At 36.6% G+C, this 15020-nt stretch overlaps 1 pseudogene; it reads left to right on the forward strand.

Moving 5' to 3' along the window:
• The first annotated feature begins 4471 nt into the window (after window positions 1-4471).
• LOC132666449 (annexin A2 pseudogene) lies at window positions 4472-5485 on the forward strand (annotated as a pseudogene).
• The last annotated feature ends 9535 nt before the right edge of the window (window positions 5486-15020 follow it).

Genomic DNA, 15020 nt, shown 5'->3' on the forward strand with positions numbered 1-15020 from the left:
GACAGAAGGAGCCTTAAAAACTTCACAGTCAATAATTCTGGAAATTCAGATATTTTGAATTTGCTTTGATGCCCCAGGGTCTCAAAACTTATCTCTGCTGTCTTGTGAGCTGGCCTTTCTCAATGCCATTCTTTGTGTCATGCTTCAAGGACAGCATGTCTGATGTATCTTTTGAATTCCAGGGACACTGACTTTCACAGAAGGACCTACATCCTTTCATTTATTTTGTGTGCTCTCAGGTGGTATTTAAGTTGACAGCCAGGTCCTCAGTCTTCTTCTTAAGGGATTATAGGTGTTGAACTGCTTTCATCTTTCTTTGTCTGTGTATTTTTTTAAGTGATAAAGGATCAAGATGGCTCTCCATCCTTCTCTCTCCCCTGGAGTCCCCTGGCATTCTCAGTGAAATGTTAGTTGGAAAATCACACTTCTAGAGTGGTGGATAGATAATTGAAATTCAATGCAGCAGGGAGAAAATCAGTTCTGAAGGACTATTTTGCTGCAAATTCTTTATTAGGATTTTGGCACTAGATCTGCACCAGTCAAGATGGGGAGAATTAAAACAGAACAGGATTCCCTGCAATGTTCTGAATGGAAATAATTACATCCTGAATCTGTACATCTGAGATGGCCTGCTTACCTTGCACACATCCTTCTGGTCTCCTGTTCTTTAGATGTACTTTTTGATGTCAAGTCCTGAAAAGCATTTTTGGCAAACACTATTTGAGGGTTAGACATACAGTGTTTATATTAATTTGAAAACTTATCAAATATCCTTTTAAAAAAAAATATTCCAAGCAGGCTGACAACCTATCATCCCCAACATAACAGCTTCTTACACAATTTCCTCTAGCATACATGTTAACAGGTTGCATTTGTCAATTGAAGACAATCTACCCATTTTTTGTGGGAAATCTGGCTTTTAAAAAATATGTTCTCTTCTGACAAGCATAAGACTGGCATTAGCCAAAAAGAGAAAGTCTAATTTTCTGATTCACTGAATACAGTAGACATACAATAGAGCCCAAACTCATAATGTTATAAGATTTTGAAGAACATAAAAGGTAAAAAGACACCATTAATTTTCTTTGTATCTGTATATGATGGCCCTGGGTCAGTAAAAGAATCTTATAAAGAAAAGGAATGGGAAAAAGAGGTCTGAAGTATAAACTGTTAAGTTTGTGAAGCCTATGAATTATAAGTGAAGTATTAGTCCCTGCTTCCTAAGTTTCAATTTTTGTTTGTTTAGGGCTTTGATTTGGGCTACAATTAAGCTTCATAAAGAGAATGATAAATTACATTTAATAGAAGCAGTTTTTAATAAAAGGAAAAAAAAAACACTTGTGTTGCCCAGCTCAGAAATAGTTAATTTAGAATTATAATGTATTAATATGTACATGTAAAACAACATATAGTGGAAAGGCATTAATGTACAAAAAGGCTTTCTGACATTTATATTTGCAAAGTTAGAAGTGAAAAATCTGATTAAGGGAGATCACCAAAATTCCTTGAAGTCACTCAGAAGGTTCCGAGGCAACCAGGACATTTTCAATGCACAACGTCCAACATTCAATCTAAAAAAGTTACTGGCACTGCCAAAGAACAGGACAAAGGGAAAAGCCAGACAATGGAAACAGAAATAAATTCAAATATTGTAGCTACTGAAGTTATAGACACAGACTTTGAGATAACTGTGGTTAATATGTTAAAGCAAATGACATAATAAGCTGAAATAATTCACCACACCACTGGAATACATAAAGCACAATAAATTAGAAAGTCTAGAAACTTAAAAATAAAAACTTAAAAATAAATGGACAGGATTTTAAAAACCAATGCGTGTATTTATCACAGCTGATAAGACACAGCTGAAGAAAAGAACTGGTGAACTTGAGGGTAGAAAATATTCTGACTGATACATAGAAAGTAAAACAATAGAAAATATATAAAAGAAAATAAAGGATATATGGAAAATGGTGAAAAGATCTTTAGGAAAAGGTCATACATGTAGTTGTAGTTTTAGAAGTGAGGGAGAAAGTGTTTCAGAGTAGAAGCTTTGAAGAGACAGGGGATCAGATTTCTTCAAAATGGAGAGAAGTTGTCTGATATGTTGCTAAACTTCCTTGAAGTTAGGCCAGTGGTTCAAGAAGAGTTAGGAACCCTAAGCAGGACAAATAAAAAGAAAATCCTACTCAGACACATTATAGCAAAAACTTAAAAGTTTTTAAAAGATAAAGTTTTATAAGTCACCAGACAACAACAAACCAGATCAAAAACAAGGCTGATGGTAACAGAAGAAATGGAAGCCAGTAGACAACAGAATGACACCTTCAACATGCTGAAAGATCACTGACAACCTAAAAGGCTACACCTCGTGAAACTATCCTCTAAAAAATAAGGCAATCAAAATATGAAAAAAATTAAAGAAACATCAAAATGAATTTTTTTCAGTAAAAAGAAAATAATCTTAAATCAAAAAGTAGACTTGCAGGAAAAAAGGAAAGCATACTAGAAAGTGTAAATATGTGGATAAGTAATAAAAGATCATTTACTTTTTACAGACCAAGGATAAACTGCACATAATCAAATATATATGTAGAATTAAAATGCAGGGCAATAATAACATAAAGATGAGAGGGGCATAAAAGCAGTTAAAGTTCAAAGGCTCAAGCATTATCATAAAATGGAAAAATACTAATTCATATTCAATGGTAAAAATTAAGGATGAATGTTATAATCTCTAGGATAACCTGAGAAAATAACCAAAGAACATCCAACTTAAAAAAAATAAAATCAGAATAAATAGAATAATAAAAATTTCTTGAGGACACCGGTTACAGCCACCATGGAGTAGCTGATATCAGGCTCATCCTTCTACCATAAACTACCATTACATCTGTACACAAATATATAATTATTTAAGGTACTGGAGGGAAACCAACACGGGTTTAAGAATTTTATAATGGGGGCGCCTGGGTGGCTCAGTCAGTTAGGCGGCCGACTTCGGCGCAGGTCATGATCTCGCGGTCCGTGAGTTCGAGCCCCGTGTGGGGCTCTGGGCTGATGGCTCAGAGCCTGGAGCCTGCTTCCGATTCTGTGTCTCCCTCTCTCTCTGCCCCTCCCCCGTTCATGCTCTGTCTCTCTCTGTCTCAAAAATAAATAAACTTAAAAAAAAAAAAAGAATTTTATAATGTGGAAAGCACATAATATTAGCTCATATTAACTCAGGATTTCTCCCTGAGAGAGGACTTTCCAAATATGGCCCAGGAAAATATAGTCCATGTAGAATGGTGGTATCACTGGGTAGAAGAAAAAGAAATCTGATTTGGGGAAGCTGAAGTAGGTGGACTTGGGGGGATAGAGAAATGCAGAAGGATTCATTGAGAAGAAATCCCAAAGTTTTCCATACAAATGTTCTGAGGGTCCTTTACTCTCCTCTAAGCCACAGATGTGCAAGGCAAAGCCTTCAACTGACACTTCACAAACAGTTTAACCAAATTGTTAATATAGCCAGTATACATATTATACATTCTCAGTCATTGGTCATCAGTGAAATGCAAATTAAAATCACAGTGAAATATCATACACATCCTCCAGGCTGTCTACAATGAGAAAGACCTCCAAAGGTATTGTCAAGGAATTGGAACACCTGGAACTCTCAGGCACTGTTGATAGATGGGTAAATTGGCTCAATCATTGAGGAAAGTTAATTGGCTTACATCATCACCATAAGAAATGCAAAAGCACATTCATACAAGCTTTTTCTGTAATAACCCAAATTGGAAAAACCCAAACATTTATCAATAATAGTATGGACAAATAAGTTGTATTTTTTTTAATTTTTTACATTTATTTATTTTTGAGACAGAGCGTGAGCGGGGGAGGGGCAGAGAGAGAAGGAGACACAGAATCCGCAACAGGTTCCAGGTTCTGAGAGAGCTGTCAGCACAGAACCTGATGTGGGGCTTGAACCCACAAACCGTGAGATCATGACCTGAGCGGAAGTCAGATGCTTAACCGACTGAGCCACCCAGGCGCCCCCAAATAAGTTGTATTTTAATCATACAAAGCAACAACATTCATCAGTGGGTGGTGACAGAAGTCAGATTAGTTTTGTCGACTTTGAATTTTATTTAAATGGGATCATGCAACATGTATTCTGTATACCCAGCATCGATAATGTGGAGGCACATTCATGTTGTTGCATATAGAAATACTACATTTTTTCTCATTGCTGAATAGCGTATTTTTTGTGTGACCTTCTATTTGTTCTGCATTTCTATATGTGTGTGTGTACATTTGTATATGTAAATAGTATATAAATATTCTATATGTATATGATATAAAATATACTAAATACACATTTTTGTGCTATGTTATTTTATGCATATAATATGCATATAAAAGAAAAATGTGCATGTGGCTCCACAACTGGGGACACTGACAGCTCTATGTGCCCAACCCAACTTCTTTCACGATGTCTACCGTTCACAAAATTCTCTGTGAGCTCAGTCTGGAGGGTGATCACTCCATGCCCCAAGTGCATACGAGTCGGTCAAAGCATACACCAATTTTGATGCTGAGCTCTGAACATTGAAATGGCCATCAAGACCAAAAGTGTGGGTGAGGCCACCATTGTCAAGATTTTGACAAACCTTGGCGGTGAATGGAGGGAGGATATTGCCTTTGCCCACAAGAGAAGGACCAAAAAGGAACTTGGCATCAGCACTGGAGTCAGCCTTGTTCAGCCACCTGGAGACTGTGATTTTTTGGGTCTATTTAAAACACCTGCTCAGTATGATGTTTCTTAGCTGAATGCCTCCATGAAGGGGCTGGTTACTGATGAAGGCTCCCTCATTGAGATCATCTGCTTGAGGACCAACCAGGAGCTTCAGGAAATTAAAAGTCTACAAGGAAAAGTACAAGACTCATCTAGAGACCACATAATTTCTGACACATCTGGCAACTTCCACAATTGGATGGTTGTCCTCACAAAAGGTAGAAAAGCAGAGGATGGCTCTGTCATTGATTATGAACTGTTTGGCCAAGATGTTCAGATCTCTATGATGCTGGAGTGAAGAGGAAAGGAACTCATGTGCCCAAGTGCATCAGCATCATGACCAACAGGAACGTCACTTCCAGAAAGGATTTGACAGGTACAAGAGCGGCAGCCCTTATGACATGCTGGAGAGCATCAAGAAGGATGTCCAAGGATACCTGGGAAATGCTTTCCAGAACCTGGTCCAGTACATTCAGAATAAGCCCCTGTATTTTGCTGACTGGCTGTATGACTCCATAAAGGGCAAGGGGACTCACAAGAAAGTCCTGATTATTAGAATCACGGTCTCTCACAGTGATGTGGACATGTTGAAAATTAGGTCTGAATTCAAGAGAAAGCATGGCTAGTCCCTGTACTGCTGCATCCAACAAGACACAAAGAGTGACTACCAGAAAGCACCTGCTGTACCTGTGTGGTGGGGATGACTAAGGCCCACGAAGGTGTGAGGGTCCAGGGTGGTGCTCCTTCATTTCCAGAAAACAGTTCTACAAAATAGCTTGTGACTAACAGTCCCTTTGTGGGACTGTGAGGATGACATTGACATTTCCCCCGCTCCATCCTTCTTTCAGTTGATGGAGCACTGCCTGCCTCTCATACCTAGTCTTTCCTTTTAGCCAAAGAAATGAACATGCCAACAAGCTGGAAGCGAAATCTATGATGTGAAACACTTTGCCTCCTATGTACTGTGTCATAAACAGATGAATAAACTGAGTTTTACCTTATAAAAAAGTAAAAGTAAAATGTGCATGTATACATATAATAGGTATAATATATAATAAAATGCATACAAATATAAGATGTATATAACAATCATTTAGTTTAAAATGTTATTGTGTTAATATTCTGACGTTCTCATTAAATAAAATACTAGACCAGAATAGTTATGATTGGCCAGTTAAGAGTTAATTACATGCTATGAAAAAATAAAGGAATCAGTGAAATCTGTCTGGGTTTGCTTTCAAGAAAACAATGTAGGGACCAAAGGCAGGCTGCCCCAGGATGGGCTACTTTGGCATGAACACTATATTGAGTTAAAAGTAATCAAAACCCAACAGATGCAGGAAAAACCCTCTTCCTGATCTTCCGCTGCCTAAATTTACATTTGTAAGGAGAGCCAGTACCAGGAATAGAGCTATTCACAGAGACTCCCCTTTACCTAAGAAACTTATTTGCATAACAGGGCAAGCTTTGTTTTTTTAAAACCTCTCTTTTCACCTTCCTGCTAATGGCCTCCTCCCCTTTATGTCCTCAGATCCTACCCCTGTCCTTAGCTCATATAAGTTTCCTGTTGCCTCATTTCCTTTGGAATTTTATATCTGTGTGAATTCCCCATATGTATGCTACTAAATTTGATTTTCTCCTGTTAATCTGTCTCATGTCAATTTGATTCTAAGTGGAGCTAGCTAGAAGGACCATAGTGCAGAGGAAGGTCTTCCTCCCCAACAATGCTAACTAAATCCTCACTTAAATGCTAAAAACTGCCATAATTCCCTTCTTTTGCAGTAATGAGAATGACAGTCTGAGAGACGAACTTTTGTCCTATTTTCTAATTTTTCATTCCTCTTTTTCACACATACTACATCCAATCCATCAGATATTTTGCCAACTATACTTTCAAAACATGTCTTGAATATTACTTCTCAATAAGTCCATCACTACAAGCCTAGTCTAAACCATTAACCAAGAGGATGGAAGAACGTAAGGAAATACGAGGGGAAAATGTACTACCCCCAAGATGGTAAACACAGGACTCAATCCCACTCCTTAATCTGAAGAGTTCATTGAAGGGGGCTGTTCTAGGACTGAGAGGGATGTTTGATAGGAATTTGATCTTGATTTAGGAATTCAGCCAGTTAAAGGCAGTCACTCTTGAGAAGTAAGAATGAGGAAGAAATATCCTGAACTTACCTTTCTACCTCAGTTCTTTGTGCATGCTCCCCATTGGCTGGCCATATGTCAATAGAACCTTTTGATGTGATCCACAGAGGCCATACAGGCGTAGAATAAGGTAGAAGATGGTGGAGAGTAAATCCAGCATAAGGCATTGTGTCTCCTAGTGGAACTTTTCAATTCCACTGTTGTTTCCTTTTATTCTATTTTCCACAAAGCAACCAGAGTGATTTCCCTAAAGCCTAAGGGAAATCATGCCATTGGTCCCCTGAAGACCTTCCAATCGTTTCCAGTTTCAAGCAGAGTAAAATCTAAAGTCCTTCTAATGGGCTACAAGGCCCTAATGGACCTGGCCCTATCACCACTTCTTTGGCTTTATCTCTAGTTATTCTCCCTCTTGGGCAAGATCCCTCAGTAACATGACATCTTTTCTGCTTCTCAAACACATTAGGCTCACTCTCAAACCAGCATATCTGTCATTAATATTCTCGCTGGAATCCTCCCCCTTGCCTTCCACATATATTCATGGTTCTTTACTTTCTTCAGTTCTCTGCACAAATATAAAATTGCTTCTCAACATCACTCTCTAACTGTGCTTTTTAATGTTTATTTTGAGAGAGAGAGACAGAGAGAGAGAGACAGAGAGAGACAGAGCGTGAGTGGGGGTGGGGCAGAGAGAGAGGGAGACACAGAATCCGAAGCAGGCTCCAGGCTCTGAGCTGTCAGCACAGAGCCCAACACAGGGCTTGAATTCATGAACTGCGAGATCATCACCTGACCTGAAGTCGGATGCTCAATGGACTAAGCCACCCAGGTGCCCCTCTATCTCTGCTTTTTTATTATTTCTAGCACTTACCTGTATCTGGCGCCTGTTTTATATTTGTTCTTTACCTTCCACTCTATTTCGGACTGCAAGTTTTATAAAAGGAGGGGCATATTTTTTCTCTGCTCTATCCCTAGGTCCTAGATCAGTGACTCACACATAGTAGGCACATGTATCAGTAAGGAAAGGTTAACTTCTATAATGAACAACCACAAATTACTACACTAAAATGTGTTTCTCAGTCATATCACAATCCATGTAAGTCATTGTAGGATTACTAAGGCACCTGACGGCTAAACAGCAAACAATCTAGAGATACATCCATATAGTTAGACTATGGAAATGATTCATAAGAATTTCTAAGAAATTTCTAGTACATAAAGAATAATGAAGCTCTGAAACTTCCACCTTATTTTTAAAGGGTCAATACCTTCCCTAATCCCAGAACACAACCTTAATTAAGAGAGAAAAGAAGTGAGAGGAAGAGAATGGAGAATGAAGAAACAGGGTATTTATGTACAAGCTTATATTAATGTATTCATTTCTCTCTTCTTATTATTACCTATGATGACACTAGGGAGCAGAAAGGGAAGTTATTCTCCTTTCTTTCTGAGTAAAATAATTATATCTCAGAGTTTTCATTTATTTGAAATCCCTTTGGAAACTACTGGGTCATTCCTTTTGTCAAGGCACCTCCTTGTATGTGCTACCAAAGGAGCCTCTGGAGTTCATTTTTCATATAATGTATATTCTAATCAGTGTGATATCTGTGAGTTTTACATTTTGATTTCTTTCATTGATCTAGAGGTTTGTTCTGCACAGTCATTTGTAAGTCAATACTTATTTCTAGGATTCTTTAAGGGGACTCATTTAATTTTTGCAATATAAGCAATGTTTCAATGAGAAGAATCAATGTTATGACATACATAATAGTATAAATAAGTTGATACATTTAAAGGAAAAATATCCTTGAAAGAAAAGAATCACTACTTTTACCTCTCTGAGCTAAGAAGAGTAATGGTGAAAAGTGTCATACGGTCTTAAATCACTAAGGACGTAATACATACATAACAAGTATAGACATAAGTATGTAAGGGAGGTTACCAGAAAGCACAAGACAAAATCCTTGCTCACAAGGAAATACCTTTATAAACATTTAACTTTATGAAGAGTGACTATTTTTTAAGCAAATATTCAGTGAATCCAAGTTTTATGTTTTTGAACAGAACAAGTATGTGGTAGACTCATTTCTGCCACAACTTCCCAGATGATCCTAAGAATTTATTTCTCTCAGGACAACTATCTAAAGAGAATGGCTCTGTGAGTCCCTTCCCCCTACCCACCATGGCAGCTTTTTGCAGGTCTCTTCTTAAGCAGAAAAATTTCCATAAATAGTAATATAGTTTTCAATTGTCTTATCACAAGTATGATTTAACTGACCATATTGTGATTTTTGTTGTGTATCTTCAAGAACTATGTATCAAGAAACAAAATCATTGTATCTACATCATATGTGATATTTTTCAAAACAAGGAAATTTGTGCTTGCTTAAGCACATATACTAAAATCAAAAGAAGAGAACTCTGGCACTTGTGAGCATTTACCCAAGCACCTTCATAGAGCCCCCACACTGAAAATGTCATTGAAGTAGACCATTTCCCAAAGAAAATGTAGCAAACGGGTTACAGATCCTTAGTGGTTTTCCAAACATAACACTAACCATATGAAATTTTAAAATGTTTTATTCCCACAGTAAAGCCATTATTTACAATGTTTTGGTGAATAGCATTAAATATATATAAATCTGCAATGGACCTCAATTGTTGTCATTTTACAAGAGAATTTTTGTGTATGAGAAAGAAGAGAGCAATGTAGCCATACTGAAAAATGGATGCTAGACAATTCTCTAACTTCCTACTGTTCCTAAGTGATGATTTCTCACAACACAGACTTAACAGCAATGTAGAGGACAGAAAACCAGTGTCTAGCTTCCAGTAGACTCCACTGGCTGCAAAAGTAGTCTAAACATTTCCTGTAATCCTTTGCTCTTACTATCAAGCTCATTTCCCAGGGGAAGTGAGCTTGAATATGTTTTTTAGCTCAACATTATACAGTTTTTATTGAAATAGAATTACACTGAACAGTTTTTTCATACAGCAGGTTTACCTTTTGTGTCTTTGGGGACTTTTCAGTGGAACAGAGAAAAAATGAGGATTGATTTAAATCACTTTCTAAGTAAGACAACTTCTTAAACTGAACAAATTAAGAACTGTGGCATCTCTTAACACCAAATCCCTGAAGAATGTGGCATTGCAATGTGCCATAACACTTCTTATCTGCGACTTAGCAAATATTTCTTTGATCTCAGGGTAGGATTATGAGAGTATATAAGTAACATAAAATGTTTTCTGAGAGAAACATATACCATACCCATGATGAATTATTAAGGTGGAGATTTTATTGAAGGGCAGTCATAGGAAGCAGGAATTGGGTTATGTACCAAAGACACCTGGAAACACTACTACAGAGGCCACCCAGAAGCCCGCATCTAAGGTTTGCAGGAGTCTGATGTCCTACACACAGTTTATTGAGTTTATCACATCCTGAACTCCTATCTAAAGCTTTGCTCATTAGTCCTCCAAAATAGGAATGTACAAGTATCTTAGTGGCAGCACTTCAGTTCCACCAAAGCACTTAGTTTTTTCTTGCTCCTTTGAACAGACTCTTGATCTTGTCTTGTCTTTTCCTGATTATCTTCGAGTTGGAGGACTGTCCACCATCAACTTTGCCAAATCAGTTCCATATTCTTGTGCATCCTTTCTCACTGCATTTGATATTAGAAAACAGAATTCCCCAATTTTCTCCTTTGGGTGTGAGACCCAAACAAAATTGCACAGTGAGTAAAACTTATCTCCAAAGCCCTCAGGTCCTGTTTCGGTCTCTCTGCCTTCCATTTGGGTAACAGCAGTAAGAGAGGGGATATCTCACACTGTTGTGTCTTCTCTCTTCCCAACAGAACCCTATAAGGCTGGTACAATTATTATCCCCATTTTGTTTTACCAATTAGGAAGCAAGGAGGGAAGAGCCCAAAGCACATTTCTTGAATCCAAGATACAAATCCTATTCTGGTCTGATCCTAAGTGCTTTGCTGAGGTTACTTTTCTGTCTACATTCTCTCATCCTGATGCTCCTCTGCACCACTATCCCCTGTCCTTGTCCTGTCCTCTAAAAAGCCATTGATGCCCTATAGGGCATTTTTTCACCTTGACATCTGAGCTGAAATCCAAATTTACCTAACTTGTGCTATGCCAAGCAACAGCCAACATGCCAAGTAATCTGAGAAACAATTTCAAGTAAAGGAACCGATCGCTGATACTAAATCACTTGTTGAATTTTTTTTTTTGAGGAGGGGTGCAGGGAGGAGTCTGAAGCTCTAACAGAACTCAGGGTTCTATAAATATTCCACAAATATTACTGTGTAAATGTGATACTGGCTTATGATGAATTAACTCTGTCTGCACCTAAAACTCTTTTCTTTTAAACTTATCTCCTTCCTCTATCACAATTCCCTCATATGATAAGCTACTGAAAATTTTAAAACTTTCTAATGAATTCTATATACCTCAGCAATAATTTCCAGACATTGCAACTTTTGCTAGTACTACTTTACCCTTGCAGCATTTTCCTTTTATTTTACTTTTGTAATGTTTATTTATTTATTGAGAGAGAGAGAGAGAAATAGAGACAGGGAGGCACAGAGAGAAAGGGAGATAGAGTATCCAAGCAGGCTCTGCACTGGTAGTGTGGAGCTCTACATGGGGCTCAATATGGAGTTCGAACTCGTGAACCACAAGATCATGACCTGAGCCAAAATCGAGTTGGATGCTTAACCAACTGAGATACGCAGGTGCCCCAATTGCAGCATTTTCCTTTTAACTGAAAGCTTGCACATTTTGGACCCGTGTTTTTCAAATTGTCTCCCCAGCTGAGGACTGCTACCCCCCTACCTCTAGCTAAAAGCATAGCCATGATCTTCATATTTTTACCATGACACTACAGATTCCACAACAAAACATCTGGAAGTCTTGAGCTAGATGATTGAGAATTTAATTTTTTTTATCTTTTATGATATGATGACATTGTTTTACCAACACATTTTGACATTAAGTCAGCATGGCTATTGAGTTCTGAAGCATATATTTGCAATGAAAGAATTAGAATTACCCATACACTATTCATAAAAATATAGGCTTTATAAAGTAGAAGACTCCCTGCATCACAAATTACAATAATATTTCTAATTTTTCTATAAAGAAAAAAGGATAATATTATTTCCCATAATTGCTTTAACAGTTTAATTTTTATGGGTTGTTGTCAATTATTTTGTTTTTGTTTGGGGGGGTTGGAAGGGTAAATAATATGGCATATCAAAAAAATCCAAGATGTGTCAAATTTAAAATATACACTGTTATCATACATATATGTAATGTTCTTAGCTTAAGACTAACAATTTAAAATATAAAATTTACTAAAGTTGTAAAACAGATTTACAGTGGTTTCATTAGAAAGATCTGTATATTTATTAATATTCCTGAGGAGAGAAAGGATTCATGCAAATATATGGGCTGAATGCTATAGGAGCATGCAACATTTTTCCATAATATAGACAATTCTTTACAATTTCATGAGAGGTGAATAGTAGAAAATATGTTTTTTCCCAAGGAAACTAAATAGCAAAATGAGAAAAAAATTCTCAGTTATCAAACAGTGTGTATGTGTATATACTTTATATATATATATATATATATATATATATATATATATATATATACACACACATATATATTTAACATATATATTCACATATATTCATATATATTTTCTATAAAATATATAATATATGAAATATATTTTATATAAAATATATATTATATATAATATATATATGAAGGTTTAGAATCTCATTATAAGTAGAATATCATTATTGTTTACATTATGTTCTAGAGACTTTTGCCAAACAGAAGACTATGGGGACCTTTTACAATTTCTTTTAAGCATACAAAGATGTCATTTTCAATGAAAGATAATATATAATATCTTTATAAATTGCAGGTGTTTATAGTCATTCTCTGTACACTTTGTGGGCTAAATTATTAGTTTCTTAAACTCTGACACATTTTAATCTTAGAGATATTATAGCCTTTAAGTTTGTAAAAGAAATCTTCAAATATCATACTTTGATTTCCTTTAAATAAAATGGTACCACCTGCAATCCGGCAATTCTTTTACCCTGTCCAATGAAAGAAAATCTTATGATTAGTATCTATATTCTAGGTGTTCCATGACAAGAACAGATCATTTGGACATTTTCTAACCAAATCCTGGTTTGCTGTTTTTTTCTTATTGTTATGCTAGTTGTGGTGGCTTGCTTTATTTTTAAAATTAGAAAGTCAAGTCGAACATACAATAATAAGTCCATTCTATCTTATATGGTTCATTTCTTTACCAGAAATCAAATCCATTCACATAACCCAATGGCAGGCATGTCAAATAACTAAAAATATAATGGTAAAGATACTGCTAACCACTATGAATAACTGCTATCAAAACAAAAAGGCTTTTGGGCATCTGGGTGGCTCAGTCAGTTAAGCGTCCGACTTCAGCTCAGGTCATGATCTCATGGTTCGTGAGTTCAAGGCTCTCTGCTGTCAGCATAGAGTGTGCTTTGGATCTTCTGTCGCCCTTTCTCTCTGCCCATCCTCTCATGTGCACTCTCTCTCTCTCTCTCAAAACTAAATAAACATTAACAAAATTTAAAAAAAGCCTTTAATGAAAAACACTGTCCTAAAGGAATAATGACTCATCTCCCCCATACACACACAAAGACACAGAGGTCATGTTTTAGCAGAGCAACCTGCTAAACACTCTGCCCTGACTGAAGTCCTTATGTAAGAACTTCTTACAGAATATAAAGTCAAATCCATGGAGAGGTTCAAAATTCCATCACGCATACCCTAGATTTGTGTCCTAAATTCTGAAAAGAAACACTGGGAACTATCAGATTGAAAGACCTAAATGGTATGACCTATTAAAGCCAGGATGGCCACCTGATAGTATCTGATAAACCTTGAACATTTGTCAAAACCCTCCATGAGATGATCCATCACAGTAAGGACAAAATGACCACAATATTAAATAGCGGTAGATAAAATATGTAAGGATAACAAAATATAGCCTCATCTGTGGCCAACATAATTCTGGAAAAAAGTATAAAGGCAAAGCAGAGACTGGAACCATGCTCTGAGACAGTATTTAAACATTTTCAACTGAATTCTATATAAGGACTTCCCTCTGGGTGATATGTGTTTACAAATAACAGTATATTTATTTTCTGGAAAGTTGAAACATTCCCTTATTAAACCAGACACAGCATAGATTGTAGCTAAAAGATACTGAATATCCTATCCCCAACATACATTCTAACTATTCTATGCAGTAAAAGTAGATCATTCTACCAGCACAGTTATTTATGAAATCTGCAAGGGTTTGTCCCTTGCTCAAAAACATTCAGTCTTCATTGTCATGAAACCTCTAGAATAGCAGAAAGGATCTTAACAGAACTGGTAAGTGATACCAATCAAGTTGTAATAAGAGTAGATCTTCAGAAAACCCCAGTTAGGCTACTGCTCACCCAAGATCTTCAGAATAAGCAATGGCTATAGAATGACAGAGCTTACAATCAAGACCATCAAAAGCAGATTCTTCTAAATACATGAGACTGCTGATTGTTACCCTCTCCTTTGCACACTTTTATTCATTATCCTTTTACCTGTATTTCTTTCCTTACAAGTTTGAGTTATACACTGTGATTTTTTCCTGTTTCCCTTATAACAGTATAAATTTGTTCAAGATTTCCTATAGCCAGTCACCACCATTCCTCTCTAATAGTCCATCCAAACTATTGCTGATCATGCAATTTGAAAAAATAATGTAAAGTCATGATACACTGACTTTGTTAGCAGTGAATTTCTTATAGATAATACATAGTGAGAGCATGAGAAGAAGGGAATATTTTTAGGATGCCAAATTGACTGTTTGACTTAATAAAACCCTAAAGATGATATATTTACAACTTCACAGAAGTTGTTCTTTCATGAAGTTCCTGTATTCCTTGAGGAGAAATAAAGTTTCTTCAATGTTCACACAGAACCAAGTCTTTTTGTCCTGTCCTTGGAGTTAGGCTACTCCAAG

Source organism: Panthera onca, chromosome B2 (assembly GCF_046562875.1).
Source record: "Panthera onca isolate mPanOnc1 chromosome B2, mPanOnc1 haplotype 2, whole genome shotgun sequence".
In the NCBI taxonomy this organism is placed as follows: domain Eukaryota; kingdom Metazoa; phylum Chordata; class Mammalia; order Carnivora; family Felidae; genus Panthera; species Panthera onca.